Raw genomic sequence first — 14512 nt, 5'->3', positions numbered from 1 at the left:
ATATTTATACATGTCGAAGCATCCAATACCATGGACCAAAAAACATCGTGTCCAATACCATGGAGGAAAACCATCACGTCCAACGCCATGGACCTAAAAACCATCGCGTCCAAAAAAAACATGTGCGAAAATCATGCACAAAACCATAGGTGGGTCCGCCCAACCTAACATAGGGTCCAAAACCAAAATTTTTTGGGGCGCTGCCCCGGACCCCATAAAGTGGGGTTACAGGTGCCCTTCAAACCCCCTATTAACTACGTGGAAAGAATATAACACAACCCAACACTGTTAAGCTTGTAGACTCCATAGCCCAATGTATGTCTCGGGCATTTAATCAACCAAATCGATCTTAAAATCAAACTTCAAACTCTCATAACTAGCCTAATATCTAAATATATCAAAGTTGAATCTGATAGAGAGATCCCTCTCTGAGTTTAGGAAGACTAGATCCTAAGCTCCAATGTGGTTTTGTGGTTACCTCTATGTTTTCTTTCACAACCTTGGAAATTACAAAGTGCTAACACTAACTATCCATTTCATATAAAAATAAAAATAAGGAAATTTAAATAGACACATCAATCATGCCTATCAACATAAAGTACAAAACAACGTTGTATGTTATTTCCCCTAGGTAAAGAGCACAATTTTCATTAAGATGTTGAAAATTACATGTTGTAGATGCTAAAGAGAATATGATGTATAGGTGGTTGTGCCACTCTCATATAGTAACTCATCAAAAATTTCTCAGATTGGGAATCTAAACAAAACTGATAAAAAGGCTGTCAAAAATATATACATGAAAGAGCTAATATAAATATAAACACAGATATATTAGAAAATATCATCAAATCAAGGCCTGTTGGCCCCATCAAGTAGCTAGTCCTCATATGGTTGGTAGAAATATTGGTAGAAATCTTGGTCAGTCTACTCCTAAATCAACCAGTGCCCCCATGGTTGGAGTGCGGCCTCCTTGAACATTCTATCGAAAATATGGTTGCACTCTCTATATATGTGATGACAAGAGATATAGTCAAAATGAGATTTCAGAAGATAAATCTCATCCAATATATGTTGGAATGTGTGCACATGACATGCAGTTTGATGATTAAACCAGTTTATGATGAGTTTAGAATCTCCAAAAATCTGGATGCTAGTACAACCCTTCACAAGTTGAAAATAAAGTAATTGTATGAGTGTCATGAGCTTTGCAAAGTTATTTGTACCCTCTGCCAGACCCATCTGTATTTTGTAATAGTGAATGTCTGATAAATGCAATAGGACACTCCCCCACAGCCTTGTTGTTGTTCTGAACCATTAAAGTAAGCCCAAGGGATGTTCCTGTTAATGTTCTTTGCGATAATGATACAAGCATTTTGGGGGTGATCATCATCAGGTATGTTGTTGTATATAGAAATGGTATGTGCATTTGAATGAGGCCAATGCGAGGTACAATTAGAGAAAATATATATGTTTCTTAGTAACCAAATGCACCAACAGATCAGCAAAGAGATATTCCTAGCCTTGATGGGTTGTGCAACAGACCACCACAATTGCCAAGCTTCTAAGATATTTTTACCTTGCCAGCGCAAGGGGAGTTGGAGGGATGTAAGAACATTGTGCCAAATGGAAATGGTGCATGGACATTGCAAAAAGAGGTGATCTATGGATTCAAATGCTAGCTTGCAGAGGATACACCAGGTGGGGCCATGAAAGGTTCACTTCTAAAGATTATCCCCTGTAGGAGCAATGTTGCGAAGGATACACCACATGAATAGTCTGGCTCTGGGAGGAGCCTTCAACTTCCAAAGAGATTTCCACCTCCAATCTGTGATCTTGGGCTTTTGCGCTACAAAGATAAGGGGATATCCATACTTAGGACAGTATTGTCCATGCTGATAATGTGCCCAAATAAGTACACTCCTCAGTAATCCTGACATGTGATTCAGAGAAAGCATTTATGTAGGATTGCCACTCATTATGCCAATTGTGTGGGATATTCGATTGTTTAGCAGATTTCCACGCTTGCCAAAATATGGAGGTATTGTCTGGATCAACAATGTGTGCAAGACGAGTGTGACCAGATGTCGAGAGGAGATGTAAGAGCTTAGGTGGGAGATGATAAGCATTCCCACAACTAGACCAAGGATCCAAATTCAATCCTCCAAGTAAGCCCATCCCGAATATATGAGAGGGAGTTTAGAACAACTCTCCAAATGGTTGATATATTACCCCTATTCCAATAGGGTAGCCTGATCCAGTCTAGAGGGTGTAGGGGACTTATGTATTACTGTATGACCACCCCAGTCCATAGATTCTTGGTCGTCATGACGTGCCATTCCATTTTGGCAGCTAATGCTTTGGCAAATGCAACAATAGTTTTCATGCCCCAAACAACATTGTATGTTATTGAATAATTAGAAATGACAATGGAAGACTTGCATCTTTCCACCATGTTTGCTATAATTTTATCCCAACAAATATCCACATGTAAAGTCAAACTTTTTGAATGATAAGATATAGAAAGTAATAAACTTTTTGAATGATAACATATAGAAAGCAATAAAAGAAAATAGAAGTCTTAACATCTGTGCTGAGGCACCTATTGAAATGGTTTTCCATAATTAAGTGATCTTATACATTTTAATTGACAGACCTATATCTATATAAATAATAATAATAATTTATATTCGTAAATATGATATTTTACAACATATAATTAATAAATATATAATTAGAAACAAAAATATTTATGCAAATATAAAATATATAAAAATTATAAATAATATATATATTTTTTATATAAATTAAAATAATAATTCATATTTATAATTATTATATTTCAAAATTTGATTAAGATTTCAAAACAACATGGTGGATGAATTAGGGAGAGCCGAAGCGACTAGGGTTTTAGAAAATTGCAGGGACTGTCTCTAATGGAGGGTGGCAGAGGGGGGAGCTCGGCTCCCTCCTACAAAGACGTTGTTGCCAGTAGAGGAAAAACACCGACGGGGAACAGCAAAGGTTTTGCGAACGAAGGGAACAGGGATAATGAAAAGGAGACAGATGGGACCAATACCAAGGAAAACAGCAGCACAAAGGACAAAGAGGAAGAAGACAAAAGTCAGGGTTCAAGAGACAAAAAACAAAAAGGACCTTGTAAACCAAAAGTAGAAATCACTCCTAGAGTAATATTAAATGATCCTGCTCTGCAGGCGCACAGGGAACACATGGGGACCTACACCATTATCTGTAAATTCATGGGACTATGGCCCACTGAAAAAGCTTTACATACGTGGATCAAGTATCACTGGAAACCCAAAGGAAGCATTGACCTGCATCTTGGGTCAAAGGGATTCTTCACAGTGGTATTCTCAAATATTGAAGATAAAGACAGAATATTCGAAGGAGGACCCTACTTTTTTACAGTAGCTGGTCTCTATATGAGGCCATGAAAGATGAACTTTGTCCCAGAGCGGGAGACGTTCTCTTCGGTTCCAATTTAGGTAAGGCTCTATTCTCTACCTCTTGACTATTAGCAATCTGAATCGCTAGCTGCCATTGGCAATAAACTAGGACGTTTTGTCAAAGCTTCTGAAGCCACAAGAAGAGGAAAATACACCTCCTTTGCAAGGATTTGTGTGGAAATGGATCTATCAGGAGCACTTCCGGATGAAGTTATCTTGGAAGTTTTCGATGAGGAGTGGGTGCAGACAGTGGACTATGAGCATATCCCATTCAGATGCCGTAGATGCCATGAACATGGTCATCTGTTCAGAGACTGCCCTCTCAGTAAAGCAGACAACAAAAACAAACCTATTACAACGAAGGACTTTGAAAGCTTTCAGAAAGTAGCAAGTAGAGGAAAAGGAGGAAAAAGGGGGCTTAAGCAACAACATAATGAGGGGTAGAAATTCAGTGAGAACAAGTTTCAAGTGCTGGAAGAGAATGAAGAAATCACAAGAGACAACCAATATCAGGAGGAGGGTCATAATGAAAAAAAGAAAGAAGAGGATAACAAACAATCTCAAGACATTGGTCCTCAAAAAGAGATGATGATAAGTGAAACAGAAATGGAGATGGACCAGGAAATGACCCAAAGTGAAACAGACCTGGAAGACCATGAACTACAAGAAATTCTAGATAAGGAAAACCTAGATCTGGAAGGATTCTTGATGCAGGGAACCAAAGGAGGAATAGATTCACTGCCTCAAGAAGAATGCAACAGAATACAACAGTTGTTTTTATGGAAAACTCAGGACAGAGGGCTGGATAAAGGTAAAAACATTCACAAATAGGAGCACAGAGGGGTGAAAACAATGAAATCAACTCCAGGATTAGCGACCAGAAACCCAGGAAAGAAGAGGGGCAGGAAAAAGCAAAATGAGCTCTTGATGGAGTGTGGAAAGCTAATGATAGATTCGGGTAAGATGAAAGATCTAACCAGTTACTCCTTTACAAATCTTTAATTATGAAATTCATATCTTGGAATATCAGAGGTCTAGGGAGTAAAAGAAAACAAAGGATGCTTAGTAACAGAATGAAACTAGCAATGCTGGACATAATCTTCATTCAGGAAACAAAATGCTCCATTCAGAAATTAAAACAAATCCATAGCAAATGGCTTAACAGATTTGAGTTTCTAGAAGTTAAAGCAGAGAACACAGCTGGGGGCATTCTCACTCTATGGAACCCCCAAAAAGTTAGCATAATAGATGCGGAGGCTTCAAGAAATTATTTATCAGTAATCATTCAACCAGTGGGGGTTTCGGACACCTTCCTGGTTACTAATGTTTATGGTCCTCAACGAATAGATGAAAAACTCAGATTTCTTGACTCCCTGGTAGATCTTAGAAGCAGACATGAAGAAATACCTTGGGTCATGGGAGGAGATTTTAACATGATTAAATCTCTTTCAGAAAAAAAAGGAGGTACCAGAATGCTAAGTAAAGATTCAGTAGCATTCCACTCCTTCACAGAAGATATGAAACTAGTTGACTCTGAAATGCACAATGGTCTTTTTACTTGGAATAACAAAAGAGGAGGTGAGGCCCAGGTCGCCTCCAAGTTAGACAGATTTTTGATCTCAGAGGCATTGATGCTCACTAATAGAGAAATAACTGCTAGTGTTCTCCCCTTTGGAGGCTCTGATCACTGGCCGATTCATTTAGATATCAAGGGGATTGATTCTCCAGGGAATAGGCCCTTCAGATTTGAGAATATCTGGCTCTCCCACCCAGATTTCATCAGCAATATTGAAAAATGGTGGTCTGAAGATCTACAAATCCAGGGCACTAAGATGTTCCTCCTCCACAAAAGACTAAAGCACATAAAACTCAGACTCAAAGAATGGAACAAGAAGGATTTTGGTAATATTTTTGCTAACAAAAGATCAGTGGAAATTAAACTACAAGAACTAAATCAAGCTTTGATCACAGATGGTTTTGACAAAGCCAAAAGTGAGCAAGCTGATAAACACAATCAAGAATGGGATAATTTATGCAATCAAGAGGAAATCTTTTGGAGACAAAAATCGCGAGTTCAATGGCTCAAAGAAGGTGAACGAAATACCAAACTTTTCCATAGATCAACCATAGCCAACAGGGCACACAATAGGATTTCTTCGATATTGAATGAAAATGGGGAGCCCTAGACCTCTCATAAGAATATAGAAGCAGTGTTGGTTCAGCGTTTCAGAAGCATCACTAAGGAAACTAATCTAGACAGAGAGCAATGCATTAAGAAAATTACAAAAAAATCCCTAAAATGGTGTCTAGAGAGGACAATTTTAACCTGAATAAACCAGTAACCGAAGAGGAAGTCAGTGAGGTTATCAAAGATATGCAGAATGGTAAAGCTCTAGGACCAGATGGTTTCAATGTAGACTTTTTTAAGGCCTGCTGGAATGTTGTCAAACAGGATATTTTGAATGTTGTAGAGGATTCCAGAAGAAACAGGACTATTCTGAAAGCTCTCAACACCTCCTTCATCTCCCTGATCCCCAAGCAGGATTCTGCCCTGACTCCTGATAAGTTCAGACCCATTGCTTTATGCAATGTGGTTTACAAAATTATATCCAAGATTTTGGCTAGCAGACTCAAACCTCTTCTTCCTTCTTTAATCTCAGGGGAACAATCTGGTTATGTGGAAGGAAGACAAATCCTGAATAACATTATTCAAGCCCATGAGGTAGTTCACACGCTAACCAGCAAAAGGCAGGCTGGTATGATCATGCAATTAGACATTGCCAAAGCGTATGATAAGGTGAACTGGATTTACATCAAAAAGGTCCTTCTTGCCTTTGGGTTCGATCACAATTGGGTCAGTTGGGTTATGGCTCTTGTAACTTCATCCAGCTTTTCTATTTTGGTGAATGGCTCACCCTCAGGAATCTTCACCCCTTCCAGAGGCCTCAGGCAGGGAGACCCACTCTCTCCCTTTCTCTTTATCCTCATGATGGAAGGACTGGGCAGATCCATTTCACATGCCAAAGCCTTGGGAAAGATTAAGGGCCTTCAATTAACGGAGAATGGTCAGGCAATGACTCACCAACAATTTGTGGATGACACCATGCTGCAAGGTATTCCCACAGTCAAAGAAGCTTCAGCGTACAAACAAATCCTAAATGACTTTGCCATGGCTACAGGTATGGAAGTTAATCTCTCCAAATCAAAAATCTTTTTCTTAAATACTAACATTGCAATTCAGAGGAATATCTCCAGAATTCTGGGCTTTCAAAGGGATTCCCTCCCTTCAAAGTATTTGGGAATTCCACTTACAGCTAGACCATTGCACAAAAGTATTTGGGAACCAGTGATCAACAAGATGCAAGACAAAGTTAAAAAATGGACTTTCAGATCATTGAACCTAGTTGGTAGGTTGATTCTGACAAAGGCAGTTCTGCAATCTATCCCTGTTTTCTTTTTATCAGCCCTCCCAGCTCCCAAAGGGGTCTTACAGCAATTCAGGAATATACAGAGAGACTTCCTTTGGGGCAAGGAGGAAACAAGGAAGAAATGGGCCCTTGTTTCTTGGGATAAAATCTGTAAACCCAAAAGTCACGGAGGTCTAGGCTTGGATGATCAGGAGATTCTAAGTAACGTTTTAGGAGCCAAGCTCTGGTGGAGATGGGTTAAAGAACCAGAGGCTCAATGGGCTAAGACCTGGAAAGAAAAATATGCAAGCTCCTGGCAAACAAGTGATCTTATAAGAATGTTTGGAAGCATAAAAGGCTCTTACATCTAGAATAAAGCCTGGGAAAACAGAAGTCTTGTACAAAACAATAGTTTCTGGGAAATCAGAGCAGGAGATCTAGCTCTCTTCTGGGAAGACAAATGGAAACAAGAACCAACGCTGATAAGAGAGAATTTTATGAGCCTCAAGCAGGAAACAGATTCCCAAGGATTAATCAAAGTCAAAGATTTCTGGAATCCTCCACATGACTCCGGAAAGTGGAGAAACTAGAGAAGCATAGACTGCAGTGAGGATAGCCACATAAAGATAAGAGCAGAGGAACTCATGAGCATGTTAAAACAAAGGAAGATCTTGGTAACAGATGGGTAGGATCAGTTAAGATGGGGCCTCAATAAAGAAGGTACCTTTAATATTAAAGAAGCAAAAAGAATTATCCTAAACCTAGATCCCTGCGTTTTGACGAAATCCTGGCAACATCTTTGGAGCCACCAAGGGTGGATGAAAATCAAGCTTTTTATGTGGTTAGTTCACCACAAGAAAATCTTAACTTGGGACAATATTTGGAAAAGGGGTGTTATTGGGCCTTCCAAATGTCAGTTATGTGAAGCTCAAGAGGAGACAATGGAGCATATTCTCAACAGCTGCACCTACACCACTTGGTTGTGGGATTCTTTTGATACCATTTTTCAACAGACAAACAGAGATAAGGGAAGTATCATTAATACCCTGAACAAGTGGAGAAAAAACTTTTCGGAGAATGAGATCCTTAATTTGGCCTGGACCTTTACGCCAAGCTTCATTATCTGGAATGTTTGGAAAGAAAGGAATAAAAGAATTTTCAAGGAGGAAAAAACTACTCCTCTTCGCCTGATGAATCTGATCTTGAAACAGATTAAGGAGACAGTTTCCACCACTGTTCACAATTTTCCCAAGAATCCTCCCACAAAGAATGAATTGAGAACTCTCAGGCATCTGGGAATGCAAGAGATCATTCACCATGGACTAAGCAGAAAGGAAAGAGATTTGGAAATGGAAAAGGAGTTCTGGCATCCTCCACCAACAGGTTATCTGAAATGCAATATTGATGGTGCTTCAAAAAGTAACCCTGGAACAACAGGTTATGGAGGGGTGTTAAGAGATGAAGAAGGAAATATAATCTTTATATTCCACTACCATTTAGGCACAGCCACCAACAATATGGCTGAATTAATGGCATTGGAACAATGTCTAGAGATTCTAAAACTAAATCACAGCTCTAATGTCATTATCGAAGCAGACTCAGAGATCTCTATAAACGCGGTTAAGAGAATCAGTTGTGGAACAGCGCCGGAGAGGGTCTCAAAACACTGGAGACTAATACAAGTGTACCAAAGAATTCAAAAACATCTCCTGAGTCTTCGAACTGTTAGCTTCAATCATGTTCGTCGAAAAGCCAATAAACTAGCGGATATACTGGCCAACCAAGGAGTGATTAATTCAGAATGCAGGATTGAGATGAAGTGGCAGGAAATGCCTCAGAGCAGATTAAAAGCTCTCTGTAACGAACAAGTGGCAGAGGACAGAGAAATTTTTGGACATTTGGCCAGAGGGAAAGGCACGGAATGAAGCTTTCTAAGCAGGCTCAAACACAGTACTTTGGTTGGTACCTTGAAGAAGGGCAGACTCAGAGCGGTTTCAAAAGCCTTTGGTGTAAGTTTTTCAGTCTCCTTCTTACTTCGAATTGCAATACAGGGTTTCATTTACAGCCAGTGGATGTTCCCGAGGCAAGTTTCATAGCAAGCTTTCGCGGGAAGGGCGGCTGGAACTTTCCAGCGGCGGATATTCTCCTGCTTTCCTCCTACGGAACGGAAAACCAGGCTTTAAGCGGTTTCCAGGTGATCGTGGGGCTTTTGAATGGTAAGTGGTTTGGGAATTTTGAGAGCGATTCCACTAGGCTCTCAACACGTGGCAAGGGTACGGTAAGGAATACCACCCTCCATCGCACCTTAATGTTCGAGCATCTTGGCTATGCGATATTTCTCCAAACCGTTCATTTTTGTAAAGAGAATCGACGGTCAGATTTGGCCGTGCTTTTTGGTGGGGCCGCTTGTCTTTTCAGGCTTTTCGTAACAGTGATGTGAGGGTTAGCAAAGTTTGACTTTGGGTTAAAAACCATAATGGTTAACTGAAGTTTGACAGGTCCGCTTTACTTCTTGTAGAATGGAGGGTCATATCTATGGCAGGATGCCCTTGATTTTTCCGGAGTCTAGGGTGAAGTCAAGTTTTTTGTTGTATATGCTGTAACATTACTTTTTGTTTATTGAAATAGAAGGATCCTCAGCAAAAAAAATATTTCAAAATTTCATATTTAAATTTAATTAATAAACATAAGAAAATTTAATACTTACAATAAAACATATATATAGTTTTAATAAGAATAAAAATAAAATATCGTGAAATTTATAAAAATATAAATACTTATTAACCAGAGTATAAACACATCTTTTAACAAGACATCGTGTTGAAAACATTGGAAAAAAATAACTAATCAAGACCAATTTCCAGATAAGATGAGTTTGGTAGTGACCATTACCAGTTTAGGCCCTGTAGCTTGCAGATGCACACAAAGCATGTAGAAAACGATGTGATTATAGTTTGTGGATTGTAATTTCTTAATTTAAAAAGTCAATTGAATAGGCAGTGTAGCTGATACCACTGAGCATCGGCCATAGTGACAAAATGTGTGCAATCAGTCCCAAGTCATCACCACCGCAATCAGTCCAGCTCCAAGTATTAGGGCCATATATTTGTAAAATGGTCTGTCATAGGGGATACGGCTTTGCGGGTTGTATATTATTCCTTTCAACAGAAGATGATTGATGGCAACGTAAACGAAAACACCGCATGCAAAACCCATCGAGATTGCGTAAATCCAGTCTGCCACACGGCCTTCTGTAGTGGCATCGATAAGTATTCCAATGGCAACTCCAATGGGGCTCGAAATCGCGAAGGCGAAGGCATAAGCTGCACAGGAGAGGAAAGGCCTGTTGGGAATTATGCGCAAAAGTGCTATGCCCATCGCTATTGCAGCGAATATTTTATGTAAACACACCGTCCACAGAGCTCTCCACGCATCAGCCTCCGTTCCTTCAATCACACAACATTACGTTCAGGTATTCATTAATCTCAATCTCAAAATAGGGAAATTGGACGTGGAACATTACAATAAAAGCTGAGAGGAGACAAGACTTGCCTGCAACACCAATGGCGATCCCTTCGAAGACAGAATGGAAGCACAGAGCGAGTACGAGAAGTAAACTGTCTCCAATGGAGGTCTTTTTACCAATGAGGCCGCCGTCACCATGTTCACTGTTGTAGCTGTCTGTGGAGGTGTTTGGAGGTCCTGCTTATGTCAAAATCATAGGTCAACATCAATAAATAAAATGGTACGTTTATCTGGTGCAACGAAGAAAAAAAAGCTTATTTTACAACCATAAATAAAATCCCCCGGGTCGAATTGCTGATTTCCAGCATATTTTGGAATTAGAGAGACATAAATGGTGAAACAATTTACTTTCTATATTTATTTGATTTCAAAATATTCTCAAATTTTACCATCAACATAAAAATTCAACATAAAAATACACGCTATATATAACATTACATAATTAACTTACCTGTAAGCTGAGTGGTGTCTCGCCAGTATGTGTGGGTACGCTGCTTTCTGTAGAGCCAATATGTGGTAATTACAACATTACTGCTACCAATCAGTGAATGACCGCAATAACCAGAGTTTCTTTTAAAAAAACCGGATGCATTTTTTTAATCGTGCTATCCAAATGGAAAATTTGTGATATTGAAATGGATTAATGTTTATTTGTTTTGTTTCTAGTTTGAATTTAAATGTGGTTGTGATAGTAGTAGTAAGATGTTTTAACAATGCATTTATTTACAAACAATTCAAAATTTAGTTACTTCTTTACGGTTATAAAATATGATATCAATCCATTAATTTTTTTTAACAATAATCATTCACAATCTATTCAAAACCTAATTCACAATTAATATCAACTTCCTTAATGCAACTATTCAAAACCTAATTCGTACCGGAAAAAAAAAAACTACTCAAAACCTAATTAGCAATTAATATCTACTTCCTTATAGTATCTACTGTTATAAGGAAGGGTACCAAAACAGGAGGCACTCACCGGCTTTTCTTTGAAGAGGAATTACAGTGACATTTGATCCATCTTGTTTCTGATACACCCAAGCGACGGTGAGGTCTGCGAGCATGGTAATAAGGTAGCCTGCAGTGCAGAGCATGAATGCAAAAGGATACGTCTTGTCCGTCAAATCTGCAAATGTTGAAGCGGAATCGCTGAGAAAATGCATCCAAGCCGTCCCCAGGAAGACACCAGCCGCGAACTGAGTTCCCAGCAAAAGAAAACTCTCGTTCCATCTGTAAAAATAGGGGGAAATGCCCCCTGCAAATGTGCCCACAAAAACTATTATGAGGCACCAGATCTTAACAAGAACTAGGCCCTTTGCTCTCAAATTCGTTTCATCACTGGGACTTCCATTCTGACCGCCTCCCTGGGCCACGACTAACGGAATCAGGACGCAACTAATTATGACAATAACTGCCCTTGTAATTGTTTCCGCAGCCATGCCTGCTACTGTGATGGATGGAGTAGTAATGGAGATTTTGGGTCAGATCTTCCAGCAATAAAATTGGGTATATGTGGCATCAACACAATCTGTATCGCGCTGACCAACTGTGCTTGTACTACCATCGGGCCTGTACTACAAATACAGAAGAAAACACTAATAATGTACTACAAATTTCCTATTCCATCCTCGCTGTCAGTGTGATTTTTTTAATTCGTTGACTGGTTCGATGAAGCCGAAGTTCGCGGGAGGGCGAAGCCACGGAAGCAGTCTCCCGTCGTGTTAGCTAGATCACTTGGGGAATTTCCAAGCTTATTTCACCATTATGTAACCATTCCCAAAGTCTGGAATATAATCTGCACCTTCTTCAACCACAATCACGACAATGGACAACAATTCCTGTAAGTACCAAGAATCAACGAGAATGATAAATTACGCTGCAGAGCAGGTCGAGTTGTCCACAACTTTTCTCAAGGAAAACATAGTTAACATATAAATAAAGACAGGCGAAAACAACGCCATAGTATTACGATTATAGTATTTTATGTCTTCTTGTTATCCAGCATTTTATGTCTTCTCGTCAATTTTATCTAAAATTTATTAAATTAGGCTTTTGAAATTTACATAATTTAAAAGTTTTTAATTTTCTACTAAATTAATTTTATTTTGAGAATTAAATATATTTTTTAAATAATTTAAAAATTACCATAGTCAAATTTTTTTTGGATTAATCACATTATAAAGATTTGGTTTACATTTCCAATTATCTAATATAATTCATCCCTATAACAAACCTCAACCACATTAAATAATTTATAATATAAACCAAATTTATAATATAATTAATCCCAAAAACAATTTTATTATCAATATAGTTCAGAAAAATTTAAAATCTAACATAATTATAATTCCAAATTCAAACCACCTATTTCAAATCTAAAATAATAAACAACATGAAAAACAACTATACATAAACTTGGTTAAACAAATAAAGAATTAAAAATATTCAATTATTTCATACATATATATATTCTAATAAAGTTGGTTAACAATTAAGGACTTAAAAGTGATTCAATTCTTTTATATATATATATAAATAAATAAATAAAGTATATTATAACAATACGCGATTACTGTATTAGAATAAAATAGTAAGCTTTTTATAAATGATTTTTCTTTGAAAAAAATGTACTTAGTTTTAGAAACCTATTTGAAATGTATATCTATGAGCGATTAATCTATTTGAATGACGTCGGGAAGCAAAATTAATTTTAATATTTTATTTTATTTTTAATAATTTTTAATTTTTTAATTAATTATTTTATTAAATATAAAAAATAACAAGTATTTAAATAAATATGATATTATATTATTTTTTAAATAAACATAATTACAAGTTATATTTAAATTAAAATATTATTAATTATTTTAATGATAATGTTATATATATACATAGTTTAATTTATAGATAAATTGATTTTTTCACCATATTTTTTATGGTTAATTTTAATTAAATTTCACTGAAAGTTTTAAAAACTTGAGTTTATATTGTTTAATGTGTAGATGTATCAAGGGCTTTTGAGGGTGTTGAATCCATTTATACATTCAAAAAATGTATTTTAAATAACAAAAAACAATATTGTTGTTTGAAATTATATAGCTGGATTCTGTGAAAAAACATATTTCATATTTCATCTCTAGGTTAGTATATATATATATATATATATATAGAGGTCAATTGGTGACTGAAGTAATGTGAGGTTTACCATTTTGCTCAATTTATTAGTTAGCATATATATATATATATATATATATATATAGATATATAGTCTAGCTAACAAATGAAACAATTTTTTATAGAAATTGTACAATACAATTTTGCTTTCTTATTGTTTAAAATGCACTTTTTGGATTCAGCATCCTAAAAAATCCATGAGGCACTAGAACTATGTAGATCAAATAACATAAATGTAACACCCCTCCATACTCAATTTAAAAAAATAAATAAATAAATAAATAATAAAAAATAAAAAAAATCAAATTAAAGAACAACACATGGAACTAAATAATGCCATACCCATTACAAGTTTGGAGGTTTTGAAAACATGGTATTAAACCAACCCACTTCACATTGTATGTAAGTCATAATTAATTTTTTTACCCTGTTAAGCCATTCACCTTCACATGTTCGAGGGGAAACAACACGTTGTGCTTACCCTAAGGTTTATCACTATTTTAAAGTCTAGCCTCTAGCTATTAAGTAGTGACCTTTGTTAATTAAGGAATATTATGCTATATGACAAGATCAATTCGAAGCTTCTCGAATGTCTCCTGGTTGCTCGAGTGATGGACACTTGGGGGCTCTCTACATCGTCGATTTGCAAGTGATATGACGAATCTTATGACTGGAGAAACAATTATGGTACTACCCCCTCCCAAACCCTTGATAGAGTTTCAATCTACCACCGCTACGAAAGATGGTGCCATTTTGCAACATTAACTGTTCATCCACCTTAACACATACATAAATTTGCAACATGTTCATAAGATCCCAGGAGTAGTACGTTTAAGGTTACATTAACTTATTGTCCTTCAATTTCCACAAGACAATTCTCTATTTTGGCAACCACCCTACACTTTTCCCTAGTAGACAATTGCACTAACCAGGGCTTTT

The 14512-nt window shown here is 37.1% G+C and overlaps 1 pseudogene across 1 annotated transcript; it reads right to left on the bottom strand.

The window, feature by feature from the left end:
• Positions 1–9691: 9691 nt before the first annotated feature.
• LOC149155374 (zinc transporter 11-like) lies at positions 9692–12093 on the bottom strand (annotated as a pseudogene). The gene is made up of 4 exons (XR_016262710.1): positions 11379–12093; positions 10848–10894; positions 10424–10573; positions 9692–10317 (listed from the first exon to the last, which is right to left on the bottom strand). The product of XR_016262710.1 is annotated as a zinc transporter 11-like (transcript).
• Between the last annotated feature and the right edge of the window lie 2419 nt (positions 12094–14512).

The sequence above is a fragment of the Pinus tabuliformis genome, chromosome 9 (assembly GCF_031772625.1).
Source record: "Pinus tabuliformis cultivar Carrire ecotype Pingquan chromosome 9, CPIR1, whole genome shotgun sequence".
Classification (NCBI taxonomy): domain Eukaryota; kingdom Viridiplantae; phylum Streptophyta; class Pinopsida; order Pinales; family Pinaceae; genus Pinus; species Pinus tabuliformis.
Note: the sequence above shows the minus strand (reverse complement) of the source record. Positions and strands in the feature narration are given on the sequence as shown.